Raw genomic sequence first — 10,543 nt, 5'->3', positions numbered from 1 at the left:
GTATGGCAAATGTCATCCGTGTGGGAATAATATTGTTGTATCGTCATGGCACCGCACGTGTCTATGAAGCTGGGCGCACCTGCTGTAATCACTTTCTTCCCTTACTCTCTATTTGTCCCTTCCCCTCTTTCTTGCTGTGTGCTATATATTGCACGCGATACCCGTAATAAACGTTCCTTGCTCGGTTGACCTTCTTGGGAGTACGTGGTCACTACAGTGGCGACGAGGATGGGATCAGCCTGCCGCCCTACCAGCAACACCCCGGTAGCCATGGCCGGATACGCAAGCCCAACGCAGTTCGAGGAAGCTACGGACCACTGGCCGGCATATCTTGTGCGACTAGAAGCTTTCTTCTAAGGCGACAGCATCACAGAAGAAGAGAAGAAGCGAGCATTGCTCGTAGCAGGGCTGAGCACTCACACGGTGGCCATCGTTAGTGGACGCTGCACGCCAACAAAGGTGAACGAGCTGTCGTGCAATGAAGCACTCGACATACTGCAGAAGCATTTTTCGCCTAGCCCGAATGAAATAGCCCAATCCTACAAATTTTTCTCACGCAAGCAGATGCCAGGAGAGCCAGTTAGAGATTTTCTTGTAGCGGAGTTCTCTGACGTTCTTCTTGTAAGGAACGTCGGGCGTTCACCATCGTCGCCGTTGATGGTCGGCAAGGAATCACCAATGCTGCGTCGGTTCGGACGAAGGACTCCGAAATAGCTGAACAAATGGCTATTGCACTAGCCCTGCTGGATAGCTCACGGGATGTCATCTATAGTGATTCAAGATCTGCAGTCAGAGCATTTGAAAAAGGCACCATTTCCAAACAGGCCCTCAGACTTATTGGGGGCAAGGCAATCACGCACCACTTCATTTATTGGTTTCCCGCACACCAGGGTCAGATAAAGGGTGCTCCTCCCAACCTCAACGAGTCGGCTCACGGGGCTGCGCGTGAACTTGCCCACCGCGCTACCCTCGACCCATCGGAAGCCGACTTCCCAGAGAACAGGGACACGCCCTCCTCCTACAACGAAATTACTAAACACTACTATCTCAGCCGTAGAACCTACTTTGTTCCTCATCCGCGCCTCAATAGAGCTCAAGCATTAACGCTCCGTCTACTACAAACGAATACCTATCCCAATCCGTCGCTTTTACATAAAATCTATCCGGATATTTACACCAATGCTACCTGCCACGATTGTGGAGAAATAGCCACGTTAGACCACATGCTCTGGCGGTGTGCCCGGTCACACTCTATCATCGCTAATAGCTCGGCCAGATGGGAGGCGGTTCTCCGCAGCCTTCTTCTGGCTGACCAACTCTGGGCTGTCCAGCAGGCCCACGATGCGGCCGAGAGGCTCGGCCTTCCGGTTCCCACGTGGGAGCGGCCCGCTTCATGAAGACTCACGACCTGCAGGACTTCATTAAAGTTTTACCATACCATACCATACCATTCGGCAATTGGCGTATACCTGCAACTTCGGCACTTCACTTGACAGGATGCTCCGGGACCGTATAGTTTGTGGCTTGCAAGACAACTCGCTACGTCGTCAACTGATTTCGAAGGCATCCTTAACAAGAAGCGAAGCAGAGGAAATCGCCTTAGCAGTGGAAATGGCGGAAGAAAACGTGAAGACGTTGAAGACTGCGCATGAAGACGACGGCGTACACATGTTAAGAAACATGTTTGCACGACGGGAAAGTCGGTCACCATGCTTCAGGTGTGGAAAAAGAAGGCACGACCCCAGAACCTGCCGGTTCCGCTCGGCGAAGTGCTACCGGTGCCAGCAGAGCGGTCATCTTCGCAAGATGTGTCCCGGACAAGCACACAGCAGAACGAGGGAACCGTTCACGTGGCCACACCAGCAAATTAATGCCGTGCATTCGTCAGCAGGAAACTGCAACGATCCGGGATCAGAAGCTCTGTTCCTCGTTGAAACGGCAGATAATTTCGTTGGAAACATTCACACCGTAAAGGCAATAATGTGCACTCTACTTTGGAATGGAATAGCGATCAAGATGCAGCTGGACACAGGGTCCCCGGTTTCTATCATCACTTGGCCCACCTACGTACAGCATCAAGACGCCTGGCCGAAACTGCGAGAATCGCCGCTCAAGTTGTCATGCTTCCTTGGACCACTGCCGGTGCGTGGCCAGCTACAGCTCGACGTTTCCTTGGGTTCGAAGACTACGAAAGCCACATTAGCGGTGCTGAGTTGTTCCGGGCCAAACCTGTGTGGCCGGGACGTCATGACAGCGCAGGACCTTCTTGGGGAGCCGGTGCTCAGCGCAACGCAGGAAGGTGAGAGTGTAGCCATTCGTGAAGTTGGCAATGGCGTTCAAGTCTTGTTAGAAGAATTTTCCGACGTGTTTCGACCCGAGTTAGGGCTCATAAGGGGACCGCCCGCCCGTTTGCCATTGCGGGATGATGCTGTTCCTCGGTTCTGTAAGGCGCGGCCGGTGCCGTACGCGTTGCGCTCTAAAGTGGAGGCCGAAATTGACCGGTTAGTTGAAAATGGAATTCTTGCGGCGGTCGCACACTCGGAGTGGGCGACACCCGTGGTGGCGGTGGCAAAGCGTAACGGAAACATTCGTTTATGCGGCGATTTCCAAACTACTGTCAACCAAGCCTGCCGTACGATCCAGTATCCTCTCCCGCGCATAGAGGACATCATGGCGACGTTAAATGGCGGTGAAGTTTTTACAACCATCGATCTCCCGGACGCCTACAATCAAATTGCGTTAGACAAAGAATCGCAACTGCTCACGACGGTGAGTACACAGAAGGGCCTTTTTTGTTTCATACGCCTTCCTTTCGGAGTAGCCTCTGCGCCAGTGCTATTTCAGCAACGCATGGAAACAATTTTGCAAGGACTGCCCGGAGTACAGGTCTATTTGGACGACGTAATCATTGCAGAAAAGCGGAATGACGCCACCACCTTACGCCGAGTTCTGGGAAGGTTCCGCGAGTTCGAGGTGCGGCGGAATCGGGAGAAGTCAAGAGTTCGTGAGAATGAGGTTGACTTTTTGGGTTAGAAAATCAACGATAAGGGCGTGCATGCCAAAAGGGAAAATCTTGAGGCTATTCTGGACGTCGGCACACCCACGGGATTGCCCGAGTTAAGGTCATTTTTGGCTCTGGTCACCTATTACCAAAAGTTTCTACCGCAGGCAGCCACGATCCTTGCACCCCTGTACGAACTATTGCGCGCCAGGACGCAGTGGAAGTGGGGCATTGCTCAGCAGCAGACGTTCCAAGAGGTCAAAGCACTGATAAGTAAAGCAGAATGTCTTGCCCATTACAACCCGGACAAACCGTTGGTACTAGAATGGGACGCTTCCTCAGGCGGCATTGGAGCCGTCCTTTCTCACGGCACAGCTGAGGGGATTAGATAACCCATTGGCTTCCGCTCCCGCATACTCACAGACGCAGAGCGGAAGTATTACCAGCTTGAAAAGGAAGCCCTGGCATTAGTGTTTCGAGTGGCGAAATTCCGGGCATATTCATTGGGTACGAAATTCACACTTCTGACTGATCACAGGCCATTAGTCAGTATTTTCAATCCAGATAAGCCGGTTCCAGCCATGGCGGCCGCCCGCATACAACGGTGGGCCCTCCAGTTGAGCACCTACTCCTACATCAAGTTCGAGGACGGCAAGGCGAACGTTCCGGCTGATGCATTCAGCCGCCTGCCACGGGCAGTGCCTCCCAAGGAAGTGTCCGGAGACGAGGACGGCGCTGATGACTGTGAGTACGTACTTCTCACCGCCTGTTTGCACAGTAAGGTGCTGTCAGCCAAACAACTGGCCCGTTATACGGCCGAAGATGAGGAGTTACTTGTGGTGCGGAAGTGGGTGCAGGAAGGCCGGCTTCGGCATTTAGACGCGAAGCAAGTCACTCTGAAGCCGTACCTAGTCCGGAGGGACGAGCTAACTGTGAGAGAAGGCCTGGTGTTCTCGGGCCACCGAGTCGTCGTGCCTAAAGCAGCCAGGAACGCAGTGTTGCAGCTGATTCATGATACACATCAAGGAATCACCGCGATGAAGAGGCTAGCTCGCTCGCTGCTTGGTATACCGGTATTGACAAACAGATTGAGCAGCTCGGTAAGACGTGCCACTTATGTGTTCAAGCTGCACCGATGCCTCCACGCCAGGTACCACTCCCGTGGCCGGAAACCAGGCTGCCGTGGTCTCCTCTGCATTGATTTTGCGGGTCCGGTGGATGGCTACATGCTATTAATTGTGGTCGATTCCCACAGTAAGTGGATGGAAGCTGTGCCTTTGCGAACTTCCACAACTGGGACGACCGTAGATGCCCTGCGCACCCTCTTTAGCACTTTTGGGTTGCCGCGCAAAATCGTCACACATAATGGGCCGCAGATTGCAAGCCGGGAATTCCAGACTTTCACTACGGTGAATGGAATAAAGCACATGCACACTGCACCATATCACCCTCAACCGAATGGGTTGGTGGAACGAACGGTGCGTACCATAAAACAAAGCCTGCAGAAAAACAGGCAAGGATCAATGCAAACGCGGCTGGCCAGGATCTTGCACAACTACCGACGAACGCCGCTGTCGGGCGGAAAAACGCCGGCTATGCTGCTGATGTGGCGTGAGCTACGCTCCCGATTAGATAACTTGTTGCCGTCAGAAACAGAGCGTCACAGTTACCCTTTTGCCAATGATTTCTTGCATTAGGATAAACCAATTTGGGTGCGAAACTACGACTGCCTCGGAGACCCATGGACTCAAGCACGTGTCCAAACAACAGAGGGGTCTCATGTGGTGACTGCCGAGGGGCCGGAGGGTGAACTAATGCGACGACACTTGGACCAAGTGCACCTGCGTGTGGTGGTGCAGGACTCGGAGCAAGGGCAGCCGCGTCTCTCAGCCAGAGGCGACAGAGCCGTCGACAAGACCGCTAGTTGGAATACGACAGATGAGACCACAACACTGGAGCTACGAAGGTCAGAACTGAGGTGAAACAGCACGAAAAAGACGAGGACACAAGAAAACAAATACCACAGACAAGCGCTGACTGCCAACTGGAAGTTTATTTGAAATTAACCGGACATTTATACCTTTTTCAGCATAGGCATGCGCACATCAGTCGTAAAAACATCTGCAAATCAACAATATTTTAATCTTTCTTCCAAAAATGTGATTTCTTTTTCCGACAAGGCAAGAGAGGGAGTGCTTATACATTTATCTCCTTCCTTTCTTATATGAAAGGCCTCTACTATTTCCCTTTCTTTCTTACCCTTTCCTTTCCCTATGAATTTTGTCTTTTCAAATACGGGGGTGCATTGACACTTGTTACAGTGTCCAGCTAAATGACTCCCATAGCCATTCTTTAGGTTAGTGCTGTGCTGACGAGCTCTTTCAATGAAGCACGGTCCCGTTTGACCTATATAAGATTTTCCACAGCTGAGCGGTATCTGATGGATGACGTTGCGCCTGCACTAAGTGAAACGAGTTTTATGACTTGTGGTGCACAGGTGCCTTTCGCGCTTATGCATGCGATTACATATCGAGGACAACTTACACAGGGCACTGAAAACCAAATTAATATTGTGTCTATTGGAAACCTTCTTCAGATTGTGTGACAACTTGTGTAGGTATGGCACCACGTGCGCTTGCTTTCGTCTTCGTTTTTTTGGGGGGGAAGCATCGGAACTTCTTTTCTCTTTCTGCAAAATGGCTTCGCATACTGAAGTGATCACAGAACTTGGAAAGCCTGCGTTCTGTAGTCGCGCTATCTGATTTAAAAAACTTTGATTGCGCTCATGCTCACATGACTTACTAAGTGCTGCCTTAATGCACGTTGTTGCTATTCCTCTCTTAATCAATTTAGAGTGAGCGCTGTCGTAACGCAACAAGGTTTTCTTAGATCTGGGATGATATCTCCAGCATACGTGCTCGTCCAAAGAAAAACAGAGGTTAATATCTAGAAACTGAATACGGTTGTTAATTGGCAATTCATACGTGAAGTTAAGTCCTCCCGATGAGTTGATGAACAAGTTTAAAATTTTTTCGACCGCGTCATGAAAGTTCATACAAGTATCTTTCTTTATAACAATTAAGTAGTCGTCATTATATCTAAACACTCGCGTTACAGGCATGTCCACCAACTTAGCAGAAATTACATTGTCAATTGAGGATAAAAAAATGTCACATAAAATGGGGGCAATGGCTGATCCTATACAGATGCCAGTGCGTTGGATGTAGAATTGGCCATCATAATTAACAGCAGTTGAGTGAAGATAAGTCTAAAAGCGCTAAAAAGTTGTCGCTGTTGACACATACAGAATTCTGAAAATTAACTTCTCCGAAATCTTATATCCTATCGCGCACAGCGAACATCAAACCATCTCGCGGCACAGAATAATAGAAGACCTCCACATCTACTGAAAATGCGGTTAGTACGGTTCCCTGGTCTTCATTTATGGCCAAGATAACTTCTTCCGAGCTTCTTACCAGGAAAGGGTCAAAGACTGTTTCACCTCAGTTCTAAGTATGAACCAACTAGCCCTCATCAAGATCTTACTAATACGAAGGTCAACCCGTTCGAGACGTCCCCCTGACAGGTTCTCTCACTAAGAGAAGAGGAGACTGTTGTATCGTCATGGCACCGCACGTGCCTATGAAGCTGGGCGCACCTGCTGTAATCACTTTCTTCCCTTACTCTCTATTTGTCCCTTCCCCTCTTTCTTGCTGTGTGCTATATATTGCACGCGATACCCGTAATTAGCGTTCTTTGCTCGGTTGATCTTCTTGGGAGTACGTGGTTACTTCAAATATAGGCATAGAACATGATAGCTTATGTAGTGGATCAGACTACGTCACTGGAGGAGCCATACTTGCCGGCTATACAGAGATTGTTTGCACTCCAAAGAGTCCTGTTGTTGTGAAAAAACTGCTTACCTCATCTTAATGCTCCATTAGTGCTTCTAACAAATAACCCTTCATAATCTGCTGTGTAATGACGGAAACTTGCTAACATAAAAAATACTAGGATGTCCACATTGTTTTATAGTAATTGCGAAATCTAATGTGTTTTAATAGAAAGATATTTGAAAAATATTATATTTTCTTCTGGCACTACTTTACTCATTTTCATCTCGGCCTCAAAAAAGTACTTTTCGCGCACACGCGCTGTTTCAATATCTTTTCCACACATTTCAAAGTAGGGGCTGCGGGTATAAACATTTAAAAGGCCAAAATTTGCAGCACAACAGAAGGGAATTCTTGAATTTGGTTCTTTTTAGGTAGCTGTTCGAAGTATTGACATAGGAATCCTAGATAGACATGCATTTTAAGGTGTAATGTATCATATGTCAGGCCAAGTAATGTTACAGCTACTTATCCTGGCTGGGTGACAGTGTATCGCTTTGTGCTACCCTGTTTGACCTGCTGAAAGTCAACACTTCTCCTTCCAGATTTGATGGAGACTGCTGCAATTTGTTTTGCTGCCCTGTGTCGTTAAGCAGCGCAAGGAAACATTTTTGACAACTGTAAGTGCACCTGAACTGTAAGCAGCAGGTGTGGTGAGCTGCGGGATAAACCATGGCACTTTAGCACGGTTATGAATAAGGCTCAGGCTCAATTCACTACTTTATCGCAAGTATTAGCACCCTTAAATGGAGCTGAAGGCTATTTAAGTTACCTCAAACATTGCCTGTTTCCTAGTCTTGTTTATGTATAGCCAGTGACAGGTCAAGACAGTAGCAAGGGCTCTTCAAAAAGAAAATGTTCATGTGTGTCAATGACTTGCCTTGAGGGGAAGCCTTAGTCTGAACATCCTGTCTAAATAGATGGGAAGGGAAAAAGTTTTCTTGGCAACCACTGCGCGAATGTTAGTAAGGCATGCTACGTTTAAAAGAAAAAGTGTAAATCTAGTGACTAAGAGACTATTTCCATTTGGTTGTTAATATATTTCATACATGTGCTCCACAAGTTTAACTGGACAGCCCTGCTAAAGATAATGGTAAAGACAGAAAATGACAGGACATGTGCTGTACTCGAAAAACAAAAAGTTATTGAAGAAAAGCTTTATGTACGTCCAAATGGATTAGTACGCAAGAAAAAGATTGCATATGTAGATGTACAAAGCCGGGTGATAACAAAAGTGTGGAACTGAGTATGTGAAACGACAAATGTAAATAGAAAAGAAAATCAGGAGACCGGTTAAATAATAAAGAAAAGAACACATAATGTTACGCTAGGTTATAACATATGGGACCAAGGTGGTCGAGTTCCTTGGATGAAAGGGTCACTAAAGCCTGACTAATATATTATTCTTTTCACCTGTACACATGGAATGCTTCAATTATTTCTCTTGTTTGTTGCGATGACGTAAGAGGATAAAAGTATAGTTGAAGATTGGGTTACGGCGACATGAACGACAGTGACTTTCCAAACGGTAAGGTGGTGCGCACAAAGGGAATAAGCGGTGGGGATCTTCGGTGGTGCACTGGCCGCTCTGCAATTAAGGGACACTAACAGCAGATCTACCACCCAATCCTCCCATGCACTGTCAAAAAGATCTGCCACTCAGCATCACTGGGTTACCATCGTCGGCATCTTAATAACTTGTACGCAACAATGTAACATGATGAAGCACGTTGCTGGCGTCAGCAGCGTGACGTGGTCAGGGGGAACGTGCAAGCAACGCTCATATCATGCCTGAACATGCGTACCAGCACAAAGAATACGCACATATAGAAAAACTAAATGCCGACTGGAAAATAGAAGCACTGGCTACCGCTAGACAGCTGAGACCCCTCGCGTGTGAGTCGTGATGATAATCATGGTGATAGACAAGCGGTGCTCTTCTTTAGAGGGTAGATTTTGGGTGCTGCAACGTAACAGTGAAAAATCGTGATGCGAAGGTGCCTTGAATCATGGAGGGGCCTACATAAGAGCCTGTAAAGGCGGACTTTGCTGCGGTTGCCGCACTGCCCACATGGCGAACTCTCGAAGCTGGCATCTGTCGCCAAAGACACAGTGACAAAAAATTTTGGAAATAAACACGCCTTATACATAGAAAATTATGGCGCACAGCAAACTGGTCGGGCATATGGCATTGGGAGACATTCGCACCCTTTTCACTTGAACTCAGCATGATCAAGAGATCAAGGCCAATGCAGTAATAATGTAACAGATGTTCTAGAGCCTAGTAAAAGTTAGTTGCTGCCGTACGTAAAATGCTGCAGTGTTTACCAAAATGATAAGCTTATGCTTGTTTCACCTTGCACATATTTGGACATGAGAGTTCATTTACTTGCCAGGGTATCTTCACTTACTGCCTTTTCCTTTAAAATCAGTGCATCTAACAAATTGTGTTACTCAGTATTTGAAAATTGTTCCTTCGCAGGACAGGAACACTGTGCACAGAGTGCCTACTGTGATATGCAGCATTGATGTGTGAGATTCGACACCCTTTACGGCCTGTCTGAAGGATATCGAAATTGAAGAGAACACGCTTCCAGAATCCCTGTCAAGATTGTTCACCCTTTATTGGGCGTTCGACATGGTGTTTGCAAAAGGGGTGCACAAAACGCTGGAAGTCATTGCTAAACTTTTGGATGTACCAAGCAACGCTCACATGTCACCACTAGCGCGTGTTGTGTACACCGTGTTAAAGGCATGCTTCAATTGAGAATTAAACATAATGTCATTGCATAAATTATTCATATTTGAATAAGTGCCTTCTGTTAAAGACATAATGTTTGTCCGGCACGCATTTTAATAACGCTCTTTTATTGTTTTTTTCCTGTCTTGTATATTATGCATTAATAATTAAAACATATTTCATGGTGGTTTTCATGATAGTCACTTCTTACCTCATATTTCCGGTGTCTGCCGAAGAAGCAGAACGCTTTGGAGATATTAATAGTACATTTTTAATGTGGAAATTGCATTGCAGCTCGTCGTATACAAAGCATGCCGATGGACAAAATGGCAAGTTTTGTCCACTAGGTGGAATTCTTGAACTCGATACCTGGGGATGAACAAATCATTACAACTGGATCATCCTCGCTGTTGATCTCTGCGGACTAAGCGTTCATCTGGTGAAGTGCAATGGCATGTGGACTAACCCTTCATCTCGTGAGGCGCAACGGCATTGGGACTAGCGGTTAAATCTCGCACAGTTAGTCCATCGAGACTATCGGTTAGACATGGCACCGTTAGTCCCAAAAGGGACTAATGGTTGCGGCAGCTCATTTAGTCCCCCAAGGAATGAACCACACATCCATTTGACTCCCCTTACCATTAGAGTGTATTGTGCAATTGCCGCCGTTCCAGACTCCAGATCGGTGTCTTCTCAACTTCACATCCCTCGGTACACTTTCGCGGATTGCCTTTGTCCCAGGGCGCGCCAACAGCAGATGGCCGGCATCCGCCGCTGACGCAGGAACGCAGCACTTCGAACACCACATATTATCTCGTTAGAGTTCACCACACGTAAAGTGATGGCCCGATGTCTCCGGAGAGACACTTCCTTCATCAAGGAAAGACAGTGGGGAGCGGAGGAGACCCG

General features: G+C 47.6%; 1 pseudogene; it reads left to right on the top strand.

Annotated features, from left to right (window-relative positions):
• Positions 1-270: 270 nt before the first annotated feature.
• Positions 271-4,983, top strand: LOC126530746 (uncharacterized; annotated as a pseudogene).
• Positions 4,984-10,543: the final 5,560 nt, after the last annotated feature.

Source organism: Dermacentor andersoni, chromosome 8 (assembly GCF_023375885.2).
Source record: "Dermacentor andersoni chromosome 8, qqDerAnde1_hic_scaffold, whole genome shotgun sequence".
NCBI classification, from domain to species: domain Eukaryota; kingdom Metazoa; phylum Arthropoda; class Arachnida; order Ixodida; family Ixodidae; genus Dermacentor; species Dermacentor andersoni.
The sequence above is the reverse complement of the archived record's forward strand: the minus strand, read 5'-3'. Positions and strand labels throughout refer to the sequence as shown.